The sequence below is a fragment of the Anthonomus grandis genome, chromosome 1 (genome assembly GCF_022605725.1).
Source record: "Anthonomus grandis grandis chromosome 1, icAntGran1.3, whole genome shotgun sequence".
NCBI lineage: Eukaryota > Metazoa > Arthropoda > Insecta > Coleoptera > Curculionidae > Anthonomus > Anthonomus grandis.
Genome location: NC_065546.1, coordinates 51,483,709 through 51,507,294, shown reverse-complemented (window position 1 = coordinate 51,507,294; position 23,586 = coordinate 51,483,709). Strand labels below are relative to the sequence as shown.

General features: G+C 31.3%; 1 protein-coding gene across 4 annotated transcripts in view; it reads left to right on the top strand.

Annotated features, from left to right (window-relative positions):
- The first annotated feature begins 9,456 nt into the window (after window positions 1–9,456).
- Window positions 9,457–23,586, top strand: part of LOC126739140 (furin-like protease 2) — a 969,288-nt gene continuing 955,158 nt past the window's right edge. For 2 of the 4 annotated variants that reach the window (XM_050444705.1, XM_050444689.1), the window contains exons 1-2: window positions 9,457–9,709; window positions 22,611–22,658. The gene's annotated coding sequence lies outside the window, so the exon portion shown is untranslated. The remainder of the gene's footprint in view (window positions 9,710–22,610; window positions 22,659–23,586) is intronic. The other 2 variants (XM_050444697.1, XM_050444683.1) reach the window with 1 other exon arrangement.

Sequence of the window (23,586 nt, the reverse complement as noted above, 5' to 3'; positions counted from 1 at the left end):
GCATCAAATGCCTCTAAGTACTGTTAGAAATCTAGTTTCTACATGTGCCAATATGACAGGCATAAGTAAAGCAATAATTTACAGATTTCTTAGTGACAGAAAAAGTGAAAACCGTGAAAACTTAGCCGATAGGCTAAGGAGGAAAGTAGGAAAGTAGAACGTAGGAAGCCGATAGCAGTTGATGAGACAGCAAAGCATATCATCAGGAGGACAGTACATTCATTTTATTTTAAGAATGAAATCCCAACTGTCGACAAAATTTTGACACTTAAAAAAGAAGACGAGAATGTACCAGAAATGGGAAGAAAAAAATTATGGAAAATTTTACACGAATGACATTTTTCTTGGCAAAAGCAAAATAGAAAATCTATTTTAATAGATAAAGAAGAAATAGTCTGTTAGAGAAGAAAGTATTTAAGGCACATTAAGGAGTATCGAAAGGAAGGAAGAAACATTTATTATTTGGATGAAACCTGGCTTAACGAAGGACACACCGTGAGCAAGTGCTGGCAGGATAAAAATGCTGGAAGCTTCTGTCAGGCTTTTTTAGAAGGTTTATCGACTGGCTTGAAGTCTCCTTCTGGTAAGGGCCACAGATTAATAATTACAAATATTGGGAGCTATAAAGGATTTTTAAATGGCGGTCTGTTTGAATTCGAATCGAAGTCAACTAAGGATTACCACGAAGAAATGAACGCTGATGTTTTTGAAGATTATTTTTCCGAAATAATCACGTCAATTCCCGAAAGTTCAATTATTGTTATGGACAATGCCAGCTACCATTCAAGATTAATAGAAAAATTACCATCATCCTGCTGGCGAAAAGGGGAAATAAAAAATTGGCTTACCGAAAAAGAAATACCTTTTGGAGATGACGCGGTAAAAGCAGAGCTTCTGACAATGGTTACAGAAAATAAATCAAAATATAAAAGACACGTTGTTGACGAAATGGCAAAACAACACAATATAACTATGCTTCGTTTGCCACCTTACCATTGTAAATTAAAACCTATAGAGTTAATTTGGGCTCAAGTAAAAGGATTTGTGGCTAGAAATAATAAAACCTTTAAATTGAAAGATGTGAGAGAACTTCTGAAAGCAGCAGTGGATAACGTTACCCAAGAAAACTGGAGCAATGCTGTGAGTTATGCTATAAAAGAAGAAGAAAAGATGTGGACCCTCGATAATCTTCTAGAAGAAACTGTCGAACCCTTAGTTATAACAGTGAGAATGTCTGATTCGGATGAAACTGATGAGAGTAATGAAATGTGTGATTTATAAATTGATTTCTTTTTTTTATATTTCGTTAATATTTTTATTGTAATATATGTAAATATGGTTAATAAATTTAAAGATCCTTATATTTATGTACCTTTCTTATAAATGATAAGATATGTTTGGAGAGTTGCATTTTTTATTGGTTGGTATTAAAAAAATGAAATTTTACAACAATTTTTTAAACATTTAAAAAACAATCAAATTGCAGTATTAATTCAATTTTTATATTTCATTTTATTTGCCATAGTTTTATAATGAGGCTTTTCCGCTTTTAAGAAATGTTTCTTGTTAATTTAATAAATATAGGTTATACCTACCAACCATACTTTTTCTAAAAATCTTTATCTAATAGATAAAAGATAAAATCCAACATTATTTATAAATTTTTCATAACAGATAATTATTTAACTTAAAAATTAAAACCAATATCCATAGTCGGGACGACACCTGCAACCCGTTTGTCATAAAAATGAACTCGAAACCATTGTTCCGAATTTTACGACCTGTTGTATTTGAGACCATACAGGACTTGTCCACTTAAAATTGGTAAAAACAGCCTGGTTTATCATTTTGTTACATGTAGAAAAATGGAAGACTCACCCTATATTTATGCTACTTCTGCATAAATAATGAGGCACTGTGCTCTCACCAAAAAGGAAATAGAGTATAGTTTTTTATTGGGTGCTTCTCCGGTTTTGATAATTACATTATTGTAATTGTTGTAGTTGAACCACTTAGTCTTGAAAACAAAACACGTATTTATGATATTTTTTATGCGATGTTCTTTTACAAAGCAGTGTGCATTTCAAAATTAAATCCGCGTAAACATGCTGCGTCGCTTTCGTATCTACTTCAAAGTGTGTTTGGGTTCAGAGCTCAATATGTGAGAGCAGAGTCTTGTAAAGCATCAAAAGCTGTTGCGATGTATCCAGTCCTTTCATTTTAAGGAAAGCTGCAAGTTTTTCAGAAGCTGATGTAGCTATTGACCCGCTACATGATCTAGACTCTATCAAATGCCTTTAAATATTTACAGCTATTGCACGGGATTCACCATATTTGTCAATAGCCTCGGTCTAAACATAGGCCAATAGACCGTCAGTCGACCTGTGTTTCCGAAAATCATACTGATTTCTGTCGTGATATTTCACGACAGCATGGAAACGTAAATATGTGCTCCGGCAATCGCCAAGATAATGGAGAAACCTGTCAACCAGCAAATTTTGAAATACCGATGTTGTTGAGTTCATCAACATCATTAGCCACCGTCAGTATGATTTTCGGAAACACAGGTCGACTGGCGGTCTATTGGCCTATGTCACGCATGTTTAGACCGAGAATATCGACAAATATGATGAATCCCGTGCAAAAGCTCTAAATATTTAAAGGAATTCGATAGAGTCTGGATTCTATAGCGGGTCAATAGCTACAGCAGCTTCTGAAAAATTTGGAGCTTTCCTTAAAACGAAAAGGCTGGATACATCGCAACAGCTTTTAATGCTTTATAAGACTAAAATTCTTCAATTTTTTCAGTATTGCTCTCACATACCGAGGTCTGAACCCAAACACACTATGAAGCTGCTTGATCCTTTCCAGAAGAATACCATATGTTTTATAGGAGATCCAGAGATAACTAGAATCTTGAACAGTTTGTGGCATAGAAAGAATGTGGCGGCTCTTAATCTGTTTTATTAAAAGCATCACGAGAAATGCTCTTCCGAAGTGGTCCATATCATTTCACCCACAGATATACACGCAAGATCTACTCGATATGCTGATGCAATTTATGAATATCGAGTGCACTTGCAGACACCTAGAACGTCTCTATGTCGTGACTCTTTTTTATGGAGAAGTGCAAGTCTGTGGAATCAACTCGCAAACTAGCCTTCTCACATCCTGTAGAAAATTATTCTCCTTTTTCCACTGATGCCAGATACTAAAATGCTTTAGATTAAGTTGCTGTTTCTCTTCACTAGTTTCTTGACATCCTGATAAGTAGGAAAATTGAATCATAACAAAGGCCATCATTAACCGTAATGGTAAACCTATATGTTTGATTAGTTTCCTCATGTTACACCTAATATATTGAGAAGTAAACATCGGAAATGTAAATATATATCAGAATTCAAATATTATCCGTATGTTGGTTGGATGTAAATAACTTGGTATTTACATTAATAATGAATAAAATGGAAAGAACTATTCTTGAGTAGATGAATGGAAGTAAGATTTCTTGATATTTACCTAAAGTTTGGTATTTTTCTGTCTTAGACAAAAAAATATATAGCATTTAAGATACTTAGATTATTGTATTAAGGAGTTTATTACATTCGGTTTTCAGACTGAAGACACTAACCATTTCATTAAGTAGGTTAAATTAAAATAATAATAAATAGAAGTAATTACTTATAGTTAATGGTCTTTATTCTTTAGAAGATAATTTATAGCTGCAAACCCAACCTATAAATTTTATATTAAGCCTGTAAGTTTAATAATAATTAACGGCCCTGTTAGTGTAATATCTTTATTTTCATCTATGCCCTCTTGCTTTTGCAGGCTTATTAATATCCGCGCAGTAAAGTCCTAAATTAACCGCTTGTTTATTTAAAATTTTCTAATTAAACTGCTCTAATAAATATCCAAAAATAAACATAAAACTTAGGGTTAAAAGTTTAACCCAAGCTCCTTGCCAAATTGTTTGTTTTGTCTTAATTAAAACCACGGCACCGCTCTGATCCCGGTCATTAATTTAGACAAACCCCTTTTCATACAATATAATAATCAAACTTCTAATGGAGCTGTTGAAGTTTGTACTTTATGTGTGGGAAATATGAATATTAAGGAAGCCTTTGAAATTTGCATATGAAGGTACAAGTAAGATCTGAATTAGAAGTTCTTGTAAGTTTAAAAATCTAAGTAAATAGATCCATAGCCATGTTTTATATTTTATGATTGGTCATTTTCTGTTCCTGTTCGATTGATTGAGTTTTTGTCTGTCCATCAAGTTTTACAGTTTTTTAGGTTAATTTTGGTCGAGTTCCTTATAGAAATTTCAATAGACTTTATATATAATTTTCATAATTGTTAATACAGAGTAGTAAATAAAGGAACATAAGAGTATAAATGCAATTTAATAAAGAGTATAAGTATAAAGTGACTTCTTTCAAATGAAAACCCTTCATTTTCGATGATACTATAGTAAAATTTATAAATAAACCTTAAGTTTATTAGTTAAACTGTCTTTGTAGAACTGCTGAAATTAGGGTATGAGAATCGCACAAGTGTCTGAAAAGTTAAAGTCTATTATATACAAAGTTTAAATAAAAACGAGCTTAACTGGCCTGTAAATTTCATAATAACAAACGCCATTTCTTTGAAACTTTATAAAATTATATAATAAGTTAACCTACCAAAAACAAAAGCAAGCGAAAAGTATTTCCGGTGTGTACTTTTCAAGAATTGCTCCTCCGAGGGCTGTTAGATTCCGGAAGTTGTTAATTTCCCTCACGAACAATAGTTCCTTCATAATTAAAATAATTTGTAAGTTGCGAAAATGGGATCTTGCTCTATTTCTAATTAAATAAACAAAATGAGTCTTAGGCAGTGTAATTTTATATATTATTTATGTAAATAAATAATAATCAACGTAAAACATAGGCTTACATATTTCGAAAATCTACGATAGGCTTTCGACAAATATTTGTATTATGGGAGTTTTAACTGTTTTTGGGCATTAAGAAGTAAATTTTTTGACTTTCTGCGATTTATAAAATTCTAACGGCGTAGATAACATCGAAAACGCTTTTACGGTTCAGGAGTGGTCCATATTATAGGGTAATTAATACATGTAAAAATGTTAAATATTTTTTTCAATTTTGCCATTAAATATTGCATTGATTTGATAAATTAATGTACCGTAAAACGGGGCTACTTGAAAACGGCGGGGTAACTGGATAATTTTGCCCGCCACTGCTTAAGCCACGTGCTATCAGCAGCTAGTGTATAACACAAAATATAAACCTACGTAAATAGAAGACGAAGTGCAATAGTAACGCGAGTCTGTAAAAGAATAGTTCCCGGCCGAACCGCAAGGGCGAGCGACCGCCTTCGCGGGAAATTTGAATGCATACCATTATTGACGTGGTTTTAAAATCGGTTGAAACGTGAATTTAAATTGGATCGGCGCCAGTTAGATGGGTATGTGGTATGGGTTATGTGGGTAGTTTATATTTTGTGGTGTATAATAAAATGTAAAGCAGGTATAAATATAAGGTGAGCGCTTCCATATTCGTTGCTGATAGATTGGGTGGTACGCGGAAGGTTTGTTGTGCTGGTTTGTAGTGATTGTGGAGCTTTGATAAAAAAGTAAGTTTTTTATATTTTTTATACATCTTTATACCTTCTATTACACAAAGACACCTATGAGTTATGACACACTCAATTTTATTTTTTATTTTCATTTTAGGGGTTACTTAAAAATGGTGCGGTTTTACAAAACCAGCAGTAGAAATGAGATGTGTTATTCTAGGTAGCAACTCATTGGGATTGGTTAAAAGTAGGATCAAAAAATGTATTATCCTTCAAAATAGACAGCTTATTGATGGTTTGGTAAGTATTAGAAATTAACATGTCCACTTATATGGCCCTTTAATTTTAATCTTGATCTGTGTCTTGCTTTGGTGCAGTACGGTAATAACAGTTTTTCAAAGGACTACAAAATACAGTAGGTCTTTAGTTTGGTAATCCTGTTATAAAAATGTTTTGTTGAATTGTTTGATTTTTTTTTGTTTTGATTAGTTTTATGAGTCTTAATTAATTTTTATGCGTTGCAAATAGCCTTGCAATTGCAATAGATTCATAGTTTAGATTGTTTGTTTTGTAACTTAGTTTAGTTTTGTTGTTGTTGCAATTTAGGTTTATATTAAGGCGAAAAAAAATAGCAGCAAGTCCTCGCACAGCGTACTAGCTCCTGAGGGCTGGGGGCATTATGTATTTATTGCCGATGTTTATTAAATTTACTTGTATTTCTTTTGTTATATTGCATTTGAAAATAAACATTGCATTATTAAAAGAAAGCCAGGAAGTCGAAAATATCGGGACTACCATAATAAAACACTTCAGTGTACGTCAGAACTATATCGGTAGAGTGGTAGCCTAAGGGATTTAAGTAACCAATTAGAAGTTTCCTACATAACTTTATATTGAAAAGTTAAGGGATTGCACACAAAATCAATTGGAGCCCAACCGGTCTTATCTTTCTAATGTGATAAGTATTGCTGCAGATTGGGGTTTTCTGTGCGATTCTGATGATATTAAAGATACCGTAAAAACATATCTTGACTGAATGGAAAAACAAGTGACGCAATTTCGGGAAAACCGGCCAGGTGAAACCTGGTTACAAACATTTTTATTACGACATAAAGATCAACTTTCGAAAGGCTATCGCAATCCATTAAAGAGGGTAGAGCCGGAGTTTCTTCGGAAACAATTAATAGATATTTTGACCATTAAAAAAATTCCTTGCAGGATGTTCTACGTGAGGCAATAGACCAACTTTACGGACGACCCTGGCCGTGTAAAAGTAGTGATTCGCAGGAGATCCAAGAGAGCTGAGAAGGTGATGCATACATCAAAAGCAGCAACTTCGGTGATGTTTTCTTGTTCAGCTTCAGATTCTATGCTTCCCTTTTACATAGTCTACAAAGCTGATCACCTATGGAGTAGTTGGATGGAAAACGGACCACCTAATGCCAGCTATAATCGTCCGCGATTTGGGTGGTTCGACGGCACGGTAAAAGCTGGTAAACATTTTAGGCAAAAAGATGTCACCGACCAGATTAGATTTGGCGCTGTAACCAAAAAAAGAACAAAAAAAAGGCAATTCGTTTACCATCAGCTTCTTCTGAAAGAGACAAAAAGTTACAGTTGATAGCGATGTGGATTTAGACCCTGAAACATTTGTTGATTTAGACAAAATAGATAACCCTACGATTATTGAAGATAGTTCCGCCGAAATAAAAGGTTTTAGTCCAGTTGATTACATTTACGTCAATATGAAACTGGACAAATAAACAATATGCAGTGAAAATAATAACCTGCGAGGAAAACGACACTTACCTGTGTAGTTTTTTAAGAATGAACAAACGGTTTTGAGAATTCAAAGTTTTAAGAAGAGGACAAATAAAAGACTTTATTTAAAGTCATTGTAAATGTTTTCCTTTATTTTACCTTTATTATTTTTGTATTCAGGTAGGGCTAGATTTTTTTTCAAGTATTACATCTTATAGCACTTACCCCAAAGTAATCTAAAATAATTTTAGTTTCTATGAACGTAGCTTTGTAGAAGCCAGGTTGGAACCAAAATTTTAAAAAGTGTATCAAGTTGCCCCGTTTTACCCGTTAACTTCATGCAAATTTATCATCTATTAAAACTAAGCATTTCAGGATTTAATTGCAGTGACATTTCTAATATAGACATTTTATAATTACTATTTTTGATAATATTTTAATATTTATTAATTTTAATAATTAATAATATTTAAAATTGAGACTTTAAATCTTCTTCCGAAGATTCTAACATCGTTGGCGAAACACATGTCAGATGATAAAATAAAGAGTTTTGGTTAAAGATAAAACTGTTTTGTGATTTGTGATTTTTCCCTCTTGAATATTCAATTATTTTACATGTACATACCTGTTTACTAGTATTCAGAATAAATACAAAAAACTAAAACTTATCTTAATCTAGGAAGACCTCTCCCAACTTTAATTTATGGTGTTTTAGTTTGTAACCATCACAGATTTACTCAAATGGATAATAAATAACGGCTCTGTTTAATTTGCATTATTTAATCATCGGTTTGATTTGTAATCAAAAAAAGGAAAAATAATTAAGTTTAGATAATTATTAGTATCTTCGATCCTGCAGCATTTTGAAATTTGATTAGAAATAGTACTTTCAAGAAAACAGGTTTATAAAAAAATGTAATTGTTTTCATAAAACTCTGATAAATTATTTTTAAAATTTGCTAAAATATGGCTCTACTATATTTAATTTCATGGTCGAAACTACTGCTTATCTGTAAGTTCTAGAAGACTCTATTAGTCAATAAATTGAAAAAATTTGCAAATATTTATAATAGCCAGATATTTCACAATTTTATACTTATGATATAACAAGAGTTTAGAAAAGTTTATAGAGGACTGGTAAATGCGGCTATGCTCGGCGTCAAAAACCCAACGCAATATATCCCAACCCAACCCCAATGCATCGCATCCCAATTTAATTCAACCAAATCTACCTATAACCCAAAATGCACGAACTCGCGAATGTTAAATTTAATAATATGTAATGTAACGATATAGTTGACTTAGAATTTAAATACAAACAACTAGAAAAACCTATATGAGAAGAATATATATTTTTTTAAATTAATTAACATGCATAGCAACGCTATAGGCACGTCGCGGCAATCGGCCTTAATATCAAACATCAAAAAAAATAACAGGAAGATAAATGGGAATTTTGTTTTTCTTATATACATGAAAAATATTTATGAGTAAATTTTAAATAAAATATCGCATATTTCATATTATTATTAATTCAAAGTGAGTGGTATTAGTTAGATCCTTTATTTCTTCTCGTAGCAGAAAGGGAGAACCCGTGATTTTTCTCCTGATTCTAATTTTCTGCTCGCGATGTATTTTTTTTTCATATTTTGATAGATTCAAATTTCAGTAATACAGCATTGACACAGCATCCAGTAAAATAAAATGCCTAAAATACAACTTCTTTTATATTGGAAAATTCTAGCTCACTTAACCCTGATGAAAATATCTTACCTTAAGTCAAACTCAGTAAAGTTCTTATGATTAGTTATTTCTACTCGTATTATTGATTATGACATGATTTAAAAAATATATATATTAAAGTTTTCTGTGTGACTTAAATGTTATATGAAATAGTGGGTTCATTTCACACACCTTGTATAATATTAAAATATTTATATAGAATAATATTTTAATAGACTTAACCCTAAGATTCAAGTAAATTAATAAAACCAGTGCGTCTATTTATCTAGCAGTAACTAGTACTCATGTCATCGCATTGATTTCGAAGGTTGGTGGTTCTTTTACCAACACAGGCAACAACAATAAACTTTTATCAACAGTTCGCGGCAAACTCTCGCTTTGTCGGGTACGTAGTTTGCGAGCTCTCTTCGGTCTGGTCGTGCGATGTTCTCGTAACATAAAACGGTCCTATCGAAAATATCGTTCTTCCGGTTATTTCTTTCGTTCAAAATTGCTGGTGAATGATTATGTGCTTTTGCTGTGTTGATCATAATCTGTGTTAAGTTTTGTGTGCCTGTGTGTGTGCTTTACCATTTGGATAACCAATTAACCATTTGACCGGGATTTCCCGTATTACATGCAGGTATAGTTTTAACAAAAAGTTCAATTTTTGCGAGCTTTCTAATTTATTTATATAAAATAAAATGAAAAGTAGATACGGGCAAACAGTATTGCCGTGTACTGAAGCATCAAAAACAGCTGGTTTTTGCACTGGTGACCGCAGAAACGGTATTTTGGTCACATGATCGACGTACCAATATTTTAATTCGTGTAAATAGCGTAATGGCAGAATAGTTGCGTTTAAAAAGGAAAGTTGCAGAGTCGACGCAAGGACAGGAAATTCAAGTTTTAATATTTTTGTGCAGTTCATAATTATTAGAACGATAGCAAAAGCCTGTATAAAGCTTTAATTATATTAAGAAATAATATTTTCAAATTAATAATTAAAAACATTTTAAGTATTTAATAAAGCCAGTGTGAACGATTGGCAAAATGTTTGTTTGTTTTTTATTATAGTATAAATTCTAGGTTTAGATCTCTAATAATATACATGTGCTCTTTTATGTTCATATTTAAAAGAACAATACAATTTATGTAATTACTTTACATAATTTGACAAACAAAAAATTTGATAATAAAAAAAATTGCAAATAGAACTTAATGGCTATTTATGATTTATAGTTCAAAAATAAAAGCAACTTTTTTTACTACGTTGATAAACGTTATATTTTTAATATATTTTTTTAAATCCTTGGAAATAAAGATCATAGTTTTTTCCGCCCTCATCAGCGTTCCGATTTTTCATTGTAACTGTCGTGAAGAAATGGCGAAATCTTAACAAGAGAAAACTTTGGCGCCCATCACTTTCTGCCCATGTGGTTGTACCGACATTCTTGTTGGAATACCTTTTTAACAACAGGTATAGTAGTTGTATATTATGGTAATCTAGAAAGATTTTCATTTAGTTTTAATAGATAAACAAACAGTAATTAAAATAGTGAAACAAATTAAAACAAGTGCTGTCTGTGAAGATAATATATCAATTAGGGCCCTAAATATTTGCCTCCCTTACTGTATAAAAGGTCTAATAAACATAATAAATTTATATATTCAACGGTATATTTCCAGATAATTATATAGATCAAACTTCTAACAAAAAATAATGATTCCAAGGAAGAAAAAGACCTCAGTCCAATAAGCATTTTACCAGTTGTATCCAAGATAATAGAAAAATTGTTATATAAACAAATGGTTAATTTTATTGAAAAATATTAGTTGATGCCGGAGTGTCAATCTGGATTTAGAAAGGGTTTTAGCAGAAGTTCATGTCTTGTTAAAATAACCGATGACATAAGATGCAATGAAGAAAAAAAAGATTTAACGTGTCTTACATTGCTGGATTTTAGCAAGGCGTACCTGCTTTTATCGGAACTACATTATTTTGGTTTTTCTCCCAGTTCTGTTAAATTATTTAAAGGTATTTCTATAATAGGTTGCTGTTTAATTATTAATAATGAAAATCATAGTTTAAAATTGAAATTTAGCCTATTAAAAAGGGAAGTTCCACAAGGATCAATATTGCTACCGCTACTTTTTTCAGTGTATATTGCAGATATGAAAGAGTCCGTAAAATTCTCTTAAATTCTACAGAAGGCTGATGACAATCACAATTAGAATTCAACTCAGATTAAAAAAATATTTCTTTTTGTATGCTCAGGAATACAACTTAATACAACCTCATGCATGAAGGTTTGAGTTCTCGATCCCATATAGAAATCATATATCACCCTATCTTAAAGAAAATTTTTAAATTTCTTTAAGATAGGGTGATATATGATCTCTTGAGATGAAATTTTGGAAATTCTAAACATGGATAATTGACGAAAATATCACACATATCTCTTTGCATATACATAATACTATTGAAACCGAAAAACCGCCTTATCTTTTTAATAAATTGACGTCATTCTTCCATAATTATCATGACACACGACACGCTGAACTATTTCAAATCCAACGCCATCGAACAACAAATGTAAAAAAATTATTTTCTTATACAACAGTTTTATGGAATATGCTTCCTAGGAATGCTAAAGATATGTCAAAATATCACTTTGCAAATTTCAAAAAAACCTATTTGTTAGAGTCACAATAAAATATATGTATTGTAATGTATTATTTGTTGAAAAAAATTTAAAACTTAAACATGTGAGATACATCGAAGTTTCCATATATGTTGCATTGCTTCGTGGGTTTCCTTTGACCCAAAAGCTGCTTCTGCGCTGCATTGTCCCGCTTTTGCCTGCCTCGACCCCGCTGCCACCTCTCTCCCTTCGTGTGCATATCTTTTAATTAATTATTTTATTATGTAGCTACTTTCAGAAACGCTTGTGCTATTAATCTATTTTCTTTTTATATTTTCTTAGTCCTGTTTTTTATAATATTTTTTTTGTTTTGTTAATATTAAGCTTACGATATCTTTACGATAGGATACTATCACCGCCTTTCTCTTTGAGTAAGGTGGCATTGGTTCTCATAATAGTGATTCGATCCTTTTTGTCTCAAATCCATATACTGTTTGCTAAACGTAATAAGAATTGTATTTTTTATAGGCAAATAAAATATTTTGAATTTAATAAACTGAATATTTGAAAAAGTATGCTGTGTCAGGCGAATAAGTTAAAGTAAAGTAGCACAGAACCACTAATCAGCAGGTAATTTTACCCTATGGAAGTAAACAAACGAATCAAAAACGAAACACAGTACTTTAATTTGTGTTTTGAAGCATGCCTTTGGCGGCACATGTTCTTATTCTGAAACAAGTGGTGATGTATATTTTCACACTGATTACAAAATGAAATAATTGTTTTATTAAAATGTCTATCGAAATGCATACATTTCATTTTTGTCGTACAAAAAATATCAGTCTAAAGAAGAAATATTTAAAGAGAGCACTTCCGCGTCATCCTTCATCCAGTCTACACGTGGTCATTCTTTTCCTTTCCTATCCTTCGGATTCCTTTTTTCCTACCCCTTGCCGTTAGATATAACGTGCTTTTAAAAATTAAATTTAGTGAAAGGATCAAGCCCACTTCCGCGTCATCCTTCACCTAGTCAACACGTGGTTGTTCTTTCCTTTTCTATCCTTTGGAATCATTTCCTATACCCTTTTCTGTCCTTTGCCAGTGATAGCTGAAACTATTTTCTGCCGGTAGCCAGGCCGCATAATGACTCGTGGGGGAAGCATCACCGTGCATTTCAGTATTAACAATTGTGAAAATTATCGATTCGGGAAACAGGGTACATATCCGACGGTTTTCCCGAATCTCCAAATCGTGCTGACAGATTTCCTCGTAGCAGAGCCATTAACCTAGCAAGTCCAAGTCTAATTTAAAGGGAGGTAGAAAGAACAGAGAGTCACTCACTTCTCGCCAAAAGGTTATCAAGGTATTTTTATATAATATTAACATCACGGATGGCCTCAGATGAAGGAAAAAAACATTATGGTAAACCAAAGAGCAGGAAAAACCTACCTATATTACTTTGCTGTTTTGATAATGGCATAAAGCTAAACTTAGAAACGTGAAATGCTAAACATTTTACTTATAGGTTGAGGCTGAGAGCCTTCAATTACAGTATAAGGTAGGGATAGTAAGGGATCTAGGAGTTTAGTTTAGTATAAAATTGTCTCTTACTCTGCATATACTCTATTCTAAAAATACTATAATATTCAAAACTTTTAAAATATAGGTTTGGTTCTAAGAACATTAGAGACTTAAGTATCCAGAAGCTGTGAATACTACGTTTACCAGGAGATAATGTTCACAATCATAATTAAGAGTAGGTTCAAAGGAGATTCGTCGAAGGAAAGGATAATCGGATCTGTTATTTGTCCGGTATAAATGCATGGGTGAGACCTGGATTGATTTGTACTTTCAGAAGTGGGATTAGAATTTAAGCTTCTTTGTTTTAGACATATTATTAATTTTTTTCTATAAGATAAATTATTTTTTCTAGTATGAACGATTTAATTATTGGGCGATCTTTTTGTTGGAACCAATGGTGTATTATTTGAACTAAATATTACTATTAAAGTTTTTTTCAATTAAATAACTAGTAAAAATGGATGTATGAAATTTTGTTCTTTTTCCTTTTATAAATAGATGAAATAGGGTTTACTTGAATACCTATCCAAAAATAGATTTCTCCTCAATGCTTCAATTTTTGTAAAGCTAGATATTATTATAGATTTGTTGTAAGATATCTATTAATTGACATCCTATAGCCAGTTATTGACACCATAGATGTCAATGAAACAATAAAAAGATATCTATCGTAAACAGGATTAACAGTATACGGGGTATTACAAAAATAGTCAAAAAAACGAGGACTATGCGACGACAGTAAGCTCTTAAAATATTTGCACCGAATTTTGTAACACCCTGTATAGAAAATAATAGTATGTACCAAATATGAAAATATAAAAATTAGTTCAGTAAAATTTTACTTCACGAACTTATTGTACCATCTGTCTTCATAGGTCAGCATATCGGGTGACGTAAGCCTTCCCAACAATGCCTATAAACGGTACAAATATTATTTTCATCAGTTCTAAGTAATATTATCTTCATTGCTAACTAGCTTCAGTAACGTTATTTTAAACTCATACACATATCGAAACGAAGTTACCTTCCTTTTTCCTCCAATAAATTTTACCAAAACATGATCATCTTTGATGGATTTTAAACAATTCAAAAAATCATCAAAATCAAATCTTCACATCTTTCATTTATTCATATCTTTGAAAAAATCATAATAAGCGATTAGAAAACTTTTGTTCCAGCCTTTGTATACTCCCTTTTTATAGATAAAGAAAAATAAAGTACATATTTACATTCTTAACGGAATTCTGATTAAAAGGACTGCAGAATTATTTTCATTATCACTTTCACTGTTAATTAAGGCCTGTTTTCCATAAATCTTAATTACTGTTCACCCTCGTTAAATAAGGAAAAGGGGCCGTAGTTTATTTTTATTATTTGTTTTTCCTTGTCCCTGGTTTTAATAAATAATTAAATAGGGCGGATTTTCTGAATGCGAAAATCCCTAAGCGATGGCGAGGGTGACGCTTTAAGTAGTATTTACAATAATGGGGCCATAAAATTTGAAGCTTTTAATTAGCGTTATAAAATTACAGTTGTAGTATATTTAATGAATTTCGGAAAATATGTTAACAGTTTTGACATTGCAGCCGTCTTTTTGAATTCCAATTTAAATTCGGGCAAAACTTGCATAGTTTCAATTGCCTGATTTATTGCATATCTTTCCAACGATCGCATTTGAGTATTTCGCTCAGTAATAATTGTTATTTTCCTGGAGGATTTCAACGTATCTGATTTTTATGTCACCACACCACCCAGCTTTGCATCCGTTAATAATTTTTCGAACTAACTACATAAAAATTCTTAGGTATATTTAAAAGATATATTGGTAAGTGTGGCGCAGTCTACCTCAAAGTGTAGATTCTCTACTGAACCATCTTAATGATCTAAAACCAGTCATGGTTCTGAAAAAATAGTATGCACACGTTCTTGTGTTAACAAATTTGTCATGTCTAGTCATATTAATGCTCATGGTCAGATCCAAAATATTTTATACTTGTTTTCAACAAACCTTTTATCGGATAGTCCATTATATATTATAGACAATTGAAATTGAGTGAATGCGATTTGTCACAGGTTCGTTTTTTGTTCACTATCATTTATTTTTTACTTAAATTTTAGACTGGCATTTGCCGATCTAAGCTATTTTATAGGATAAAGTATTGTTAATTTTTCTTTGCAGCTATTTGAAACTCTTAAAGTTTTGAGTGTGCTGAAAATAGACTGAGACTAAATGCTGCTTGTTATTCCTATAATTACCTATAATTACCCCATAAACGATACTATATTGAACAAGCTTGATCAGATTACTGCATTTTAGCTTAATCTAATAGCGCATTAACTATATTTAAATGATTATTTTATTGCTCTCTCCTTTCAAAATCGAAGTATCGCTTGGAATTAGCTTTCTTAGAGCCACATTGATCGGGTTGAATCTGCTTAGCGCAAGTTTTCCATGTATCTAGCTTATAAATTCAGTAAGAATTATTCTATTAGACCAGATCCTTGGTCATCTGAGCCGCTTTAATCTACATGCATCTGTTGCACCTTAGAAGAAATATCTTCCTTGTTAAATATTTATTTGGGATACTTAATTGCTGATGCACTTAACTGCTCTTGTACTTGTCGCTATATTTTCACTTGTTCCCTAAATTAAATGCGGGATATCCTCAAACCATCTTTTTGCCAAATATTTTGATGGGATCGCCTTTGATTTGATTTGATGGGAGGCCCTGTGCACTATGTTTAATCGGATCTGTTATTTGTCCGATATAAATGCATGGGCGAGACCTGAATTGATTTGTACTTTCAGAAGTGGGATTAGAATTTAAGTTTATATGTTTTAGATATGTTATTCATTTTTTTCTATGATATAAATTATTTTTTTTATTATTAACAATTTAATTATTGGGCAATCTTTCTGTTGGTGTATTATTTGGACTAAATATTATTATTTCATCGAAAAGACATTTTCATTCTTTTATTTTGAAAAATTTGTAACCTGTTAATCTGTTATTTACTTATTGCAAGATATTCATAACAAACTGCAATTGGCAAAACTCTATTAACCAACGTTTGATATATGATGCATGGCAAATACTAAAAACTTATAAACATCAGGAATTTGAGTAGCAAATGAAAATAAAATAGGACACAGATAAAATGGAGAAAATGTATAAATCTAAGTACAAGAAATAGACTCTACTACCGAGAAAACTAAAACATACCATAAGGAAACAGTGACTTTTTTTTATTGAGAGATATATAAATTCCAAGTACTAGAATTAAAGGCTATATCAGGCAGAATATCTTATAAACGAGCTGAATAAGACCAAAAAATAGACATCTGATGTGGTGGAGGATATCATTAAATATATCAATAAATTTCTAAACCAAAACTGAATAGCCTTTAAAGGTTAACATACCTAAGAATGAAAGCTATCTACTCGGTTAAATTTCTAAAATAGATACACAGATAGTCAGGTTGTGCGAAAGGCGGCGCTTTACTTCAACATATGAACATCTGAGGCAATCTTACAGTCTGCACCAAAAAGAAATACGATCATGCAACGCTGCATGAAGAATAAATTCTATGTCACTCCAAACGTCCAACGAATAGAGAGAACTTAATAAGTCGCCTACGGACTCCCGCACCTTAAGTGGGAGATATTAAAAAAATGCTTCAACAAAACATATTATATGCTATAAATATTTAAAAACAAGTCAGTTCACAAAAACAATAATTAATATATTATATCAGGATAAAAAATTACTCGAAAAAAAGTAACCTAAGAAAATAGTTTATACATATATGCTGGAATAGAACTCGTAAGAAGAAATGAGGAGAAGGGCAGAATTAATGAAACTACCGACAAACCTAATAACAGAAACAGACTGCTTAGCTTAGAAAATAATTTTTAATTTTTAAAATAACCGTAATATAAAATCCGTAGTTTCCATCAAATCTCTATATTAGTTAATTGCTAAAGGGCAATGCTAAATATTGCTTTGTAGTTGAAACATTCGGTTTCGGTATTTACTAATTAATATATTTAAAAAATATATAAAAATTAAGTATGGGGTGTTTTAGATTCAAACGAGCTACAAGTGATGCTCTCAATATTACTCTGACATTAGCTCTGATACACTCAGAGCTAGTGTTTATTCTTCATATAATGCATCTTATCTAAAGATTATGTATAATTTCAAGCCTTAAATATAGGCTGTTCAATTTTTATCTTCTATCCAATAACTGTCAAAAAGGGTAATTTCAAAAAATTACTATGAATAGGGAAAAAATAATGTTGATCTTCATTTTGACATTCAGATTCTTGCTTAAGTTTATTTGAAGGTTAAGATGATTTTCTTTTATCTATTTTGATTTTCAAATTCAAAAAGGGCGAAAAATTTGAGGTCTAAATACTGTTTAAATATTTTGACAAAAAATGTTCGGGTAACCTTGACAAGTTAAATCAAAATTCAATTCGTAAAATTATTATTTCGTGGTAAAATAGGCATTGACTGGAGATAACTTGAATAAATAGATAAGAAATAACTGATTGACATTAACTGCGATAAAAGAGAATCTTACCTTGAGGTCATTGGTCAAGGTTATTCGTCAGGTCTTTTAAACCGACCATGCACATTACTCAGTAAAAGAATATAAAGAATTAGAAGATGTGACAAAAGATAAATAACGACGACCTTGAACTTTATCTTGGGGTAATTTTTAACGGAACTTTTTTAAAGGGTTTTTTTGAACGGTGACAAAAAGGATCTCTGAAGGTCGCATTTAAGGCACATTCCAAATTATAAAAAAATTATAAGTTACTTTAACGTACCGTTTGTCACATTTTTAGATTACCCCGGAGGCAATAACAGCGACAAAATACCTTAAAAATGAACCTCGTAAGTTTAAATTTAAGGTTCACTGATGTTTATCCTACTTGGTACTTGTGAGTTTTGTTATTTGATATTGTAATAGTCGTTTTTACAGAGTTATTTGCATAGGTATTTAAAAAACCAACAAATTACCTTAAAAAATAAGGTCAGCGCATCCATTATCACAATTATTATCTACCAATCCCACAACGGTATTTTTACTCAACGTTTATTTCAGCAGAACAAAATGAAAAATAGACATTCAGCTGTTTTATAAGAATTTTACCTTTATTTGATCTTTTAAAGGTTATAAAAAAATTAAAATAATAAATGTAGAAATAAACGGTTCAATTTAAAAAAAAAATTGGCTCCTATATTACCTTGAAAATTAACCTCCAATTTTTGCAAAAAGTCATGTAAAGTGCAAGAAAACTTTAAAAGTAAATATCTCAAAAAGGATTCCTCATAACGACATTTTTTACATTTACCTTTTGTATCTAATAGCATAATTCATATTTTTAATAAAAAAATAAATTATGCCAATCCTAAAATAGAAGAGGGAGAAGAGGGAGTTGGCTGTGTTGCTCGAAGGACAATACAAATCAATCAAACCAGATGTATTCAGAGCAATTTTTATTTTAAAAGCTTAGCAGAGCGCTTTCGGCGTATGAGCCATCATCAGTGCTAACTGAAGTCAGTTGGGTGTTAAATGCGTAAAAGACACTATAGTCAAAGGTGAACGAATGGAATGTACTCACTTGTCAGTTAAGCCCAGAAGTTTACCATAGTGGGAACACATTCGATATTATTAAAATTACACGTAACATTTAGATACACTTAAAACTATACAGAACACTAAACAGGACGAACAGTATCTAAAAAGGGGAGAACGTTGGTCTCCTTTGTGTTTTGTTTACATTTATTGTGGTTTCTTAGATGGCGGGAAAGAATGTGTGTCAAATTAGGTTAGCCTATAGTTAACTTTACTTTAAAATTAATATTTATATTATGCGAACCTATCAGAGTGGTAGTAGCGACAGATCGGTCTAGATGTCATTATCGTAAATGATAGTAGTGCGAGTTGGTTATAAATTGGTGGCACAAATTAGACTACAACAGTGAATTTTTGTTCGGATAAGGAAGTTGTTATCCTTTAAGGATATAAAGCGAACTTTTAAATTAGAAAGTGGCCAATGCTTATAAAAAATTTTAATTGTGGAGTCTTCTATATAATGGAACGTAAGGTCTGTTAAGGTTCACTTGTATATTTTAACAAGAGGGATTTTTTATGAGCTCGTTGGTGATATAAATGTCTTCAAGAAAATCTAGTTGGTTATAGTTCTTAGAGGTAACCTGTTGGAGAATTATAGAGTTAGACTTTGGACTGAAATCATGGTTGTTAGATTTTATATGTTCACCAAATGCAGATGAGGGTCTACTTAAGTGCTCGGCTATGCGTGTTTTTAAGGGTCTACAAGTTCGTCCCACATATGAGCAATCACAAGAATCACACTGCAATCTGTAAATACCACTCTTTGATAATGTGTCAAGTTTATCCTTGGTATTGATCAAAACCAACCCCAAGTTGTTTTTAGTTTTATAAGAAATTTGTAATTCTGATTGGTATTTAATGAAGCTATTGTTGATTTTCTTATTTAGATGAGAATTAATGAATGGTAGAGATATGAATTTACTATCTTTTTTAACATCAGGAAAGATCTGTTCTTTAATTTTTGTTAATTTTATTTTTCTGATTAAAATATAAGTTTGGGGTCATAGTTATTATACTTTATATATATAAAAATTGCTTTTATATTATAAAAATTGCTCTGAATACATCTGGTTTGATTGATTTGTAGAATCCTAAAATAGTTACGGAGTTTAAAAAAAATCATAATGTTAATGGTGGCGTCCTATAACATAAGTTTAAAAAAGGTTAATTTTAATATTTGCTAATAAAAAAGACCCATTGACCAAATTTTATTAAAAACAAAGAATAAATACTTATAAATATGGCCAAAATTCAAAAATTACGTTAAGTTTATCTCCCTGTATATTGATTGTCTGGACTTTTGGACTAGGAAAATTGAACCTCCTTTTTTTCTTAAAAAGAATCTGCTGTTAAATGAATAACCGTTATTTCTGGGACACCCTATGTAATACATCCACTTGTTTAAACATTTACTTTTAATTTCAATAACAAAGTTTATTTTTTCTTAAATTTGCGTAGCATGGTTCTCAGAAAATTATGTTTTGTAAACTAAATTGTTCGGGGAATTATTAGACTGCTTATTATCAATAGTTGTAGCTATAATATATAGCTATACTATAATTTATAGCTATAATAGTTTGATCTTAACGTTGAGTGTTAAACTGTCATATACGATTTGTGCAAAATGCCTCGCGGAATAGATCTCCGAGAGAGAGTATTGATCTCCGAAAATTAATTGTTTCAAAATTTTAAGCTGGTGTAAAACAACGTGAAATTGCTAGGCAAATTAATCGTAATAGATCCGTAGTTTTAAAAACTATTGCTGCTTTTAAAAAATATAATAGTGTGATTACCCGTCCAAGGTATGGACGGCCAAGGAAAACGAATAAAGTTATTGAGAGAAAAATAAAAATGTTGGCAACAGAACATCCCTTTATGCCCGCCACAGAAATTTATAATGAAATACGTGGGGTTTCGGTATCTGTGCGTACTATTCGCCGTCGTTTGACTGAATTTGAACTTTATAGCCGCCGTCCAGCCAAAAAACCATTCATTTCTAAAAAGAATAGATTGGCTAGACTCCAATTTGCACAGGAACATCTTGATTGGACAACCCAAAAGTTGTTAACGGTTTTATTTTCTGATGAAAGTAAGTTTTGCCTATTCGGATCTGATGGAATGAAATAGGTTCGTCGTCCTGCCAATACTAGACTTAATCCAAAGTACACCAGGGCAACTATGAAACATGGAGGAGGCAATATCATGGTTTGGGGTTGCTTTTCCTCCTTTTGCATTTAAGAAAAGTTGAAGGAAAAATGGACAGATTTCAATTTTTAAGAATTCTTCAGGATCATATGCTTCCATACGTAGAAGAAAATATGCCGCTGCGATGGTCGTTTCAGCAGGATAACGATCCGAAGCATACCGCAAAAGTAGTAAAGAAATGGTTTGAAGACAACAATGTGCCCCTTATGAAATGGCCCGCACAAAGTCCGGGTCCAAACCCGATAGAAAACTTATGAGAGTGTAACCTTTATTGTTTTTAACTCTTTCATCTTATAAAATTTGTATTAGTCAAAATTTAAAATCTTTTCTTTAACGCAACGCTAATATACAATAGTTCCTTATAGTACCTTTTTTTAATATGTAGAAATCTGTATCGTCCCAAGTATAAATTTTATATTTTAAATCGTAGATGTCTTTATTGTACTGTTTTTAATTTTAATTCTTTTATTTATTGTTGTTTTTTTTTTCCCGATAACGGGTAATTTTTGTTTTATTTGGTGAACGTATATGTTTTTTGTAATGTTCTGGTAAGTTCTATATTGTTATAGCGAATAAGCTCTTTTTTTAAATTGTCTTGAATTACCTGTATTTTATTTTAGTATCTGATGATGGCTGTTTATACAGCCAAAATGCATAATACATTTACCTACATGCATTTTTCTTGAAGATAAAGACTTCCCCTATTTGTAATCTTAATAATTTAATTGTTAATTGGATACGACTTATCCGAAAAATACTAGCCTATTAATTGCTAAGACGCGCTATAACTATTATGAATGCATAAAACATTTGGAAGGGTAATATACCTTCGATGATTTCTATCAAATAAATCCTGATTAAAATTTCTACAGTCTATCCTTTTGTTTTAAAAATTATACTGGCACGGTGTTTAAATATTACTGCTTGGTTATTCCGTAGAAATTCAGATTTAATATTAAGTAAGGACTCGCCGTGAATTTTATAACCCGCCATATTTCATTCGCGATTTCGGCCAATTCTCCAACGCGCAATTTATTAAAGTCATAGAGTTTTTCATTGCTGCTCGCAGTTGAAATACCGCTTATTTTTATACTTTGTTATAATATTTTTCGACTATTTTTATTAATGGCACTTTGATAGCAAAGGATATTAATTAAAGTGGTATTAATCAGTCCTTTGATATAATTATGCCTTATGTCGGAATAGTTTTTTTGGTCAAAGTAGATGCCACATAATTTGGGGTTGTTTTTTTATAAAATGTCTTGGAATTAAACTAACAAATTTGTCTTTATTAAAATTTCACTTATTCAACAGTACCAATTACACTATTTCAATGAAAAGACGAAAGGACAAACCCCTAACACCGTCAAGCAAGTGTTTTCACATTTGAATAACAAATCTAAAGACTTCTTGAAAACAAGCCGTAATATGCTGTTGTATAATAAATTTGTCTTTATTTTTAGTTAAATAACAATATTGACCAGGAACAAAGAGTGTCGCTTAAAAGAGAGGTAAGGTAAGTTCCAGTTTTTAAAATTTGTTATATCGATGAATATATGCATTATTTACATTTGTTAGACATATACAGGGTGGTTCAGTTTAAACGTAATTAATTTTTATACGTGTTTATAGGTTTCATATTTTTCTCAGATATGTTTAATAACAAAGACACAGGGTGTTAAAGTTAAGAATAATTATTTGTTTATTTATCATAAGTTTTAAACGACCAGCTCAATTTTAGGTAAATTTCGCATGATGGTTATTGTAGTTCATTGTCAATTACTAATGAAGCCAATTTAAAAAAAAAAGGCAGTGGCGTAACATACGGAGGGACTTGGTCCCTTTTTGCCTCAAGTCTGCGAGGTGATGAAATATTTTTGTAAGAAGTCAACTGTTAGATTCTTCATTTAATTTAGAAAAAATAGTTACTTTTGCAAAATTTTGATTTAAGGCGCTGTTTTTAAAATATCTTAATTTAATTGTTCAGAAATACCTGTTAAAATGTTGCAAACATTTATAAAAAAAGGAAATCGGGCTTGAATTTGTAAAAAAATTGAATATAAAAGATGATCAGAAGTTACCTTAAGTCATTACTTTATTTGACAGGTTTAATTTAAAATTCAAGCCTAATTTCTAAACTGAGCTATTTTAAAAATAGTGCCTTAAATCAAAATTTTGTAAAAGTAACTATTTTTTCCAAATTAAACGGCGAATCTAACAGTTGAAAATTATTTCGCAGATTTGAGGCAAAAAAGAACCAAATCCCTCCGTATGTTACGCCATTGGCAATTTTCTTGAAAATTTTATTATGACAGTCTATTTCTTTTTAAATTCTCTATCACGTATTATTGTTTTTGGATACAAAATTATACTACTAAAAGTGATTTAGAATGCTCTTTATTTAACTTAAACATCAAAAATCTCGACAAACACGTAAAT